This window comes from Corvus brachyrhynchos, unplaced genomic scaffold (genome assembly GCF_000691975.1).
Source record: "Corvus brachyrhynchos isolate BGI_N302 unplaced genomic scaffold, ASM69197v1 scaffold2288, whole genome shotgun sequence".
Classification (NCBI taxonomy): Eukaryota; Metazoa; Chordata; class Aves; order Passeriformes; family Corvidae; genus Corvus; species Corvus brachyrhynchos.
In genome coordinates this window covers 5,209-5,671 of record NW_008239416.1, presented here as the reverse complement: position 1 = coordinate 5,671, position 463 = coordinate 5,209, and positions in this window count along the sequence as shown.

Here is a 463-nt window from a genome sequence, read left to right as displayed (position 1 = left end):
GGGCCGCCACAGCCGGGACCGGCGAGGGCGCGGCCAATCAGAGCTGGGAGAGGACGTCACGTGACGCAAATAGCCAATAGGAAGCGAGAAGAGGCGGGACTAAGAAAAGAGTGGCCAATAGGAGAATAATAGGCGGGACAAAGGAGGGTGGACCAATAGGAGGAGAGAAGGGGTGGGGAGAAGAGGGGCTCAGCCAATAAAAAAAAAGAGAGGGCGTGTCAAAGAGAGAGCGGACCAATGAAAATAGCGAGGGAGCGGGGCAAGAAGGCTCAGCCAATAAGAAGAGGGAAAGGGTGGGTTCAGGGGAGCGTTGACCAATGAGAAGGGGAATGCGCGAGATTGACGGGTGGGTTGACCAATGGAGTGAGGGAGGAGGCGGAAGGGGCGAGTCCGCGCGGCAATGGACGGGGAGGGCGCGTACGAGCCGGGCTTTGTGGGGATCCGGTTTTGCCAGGAATGGTGA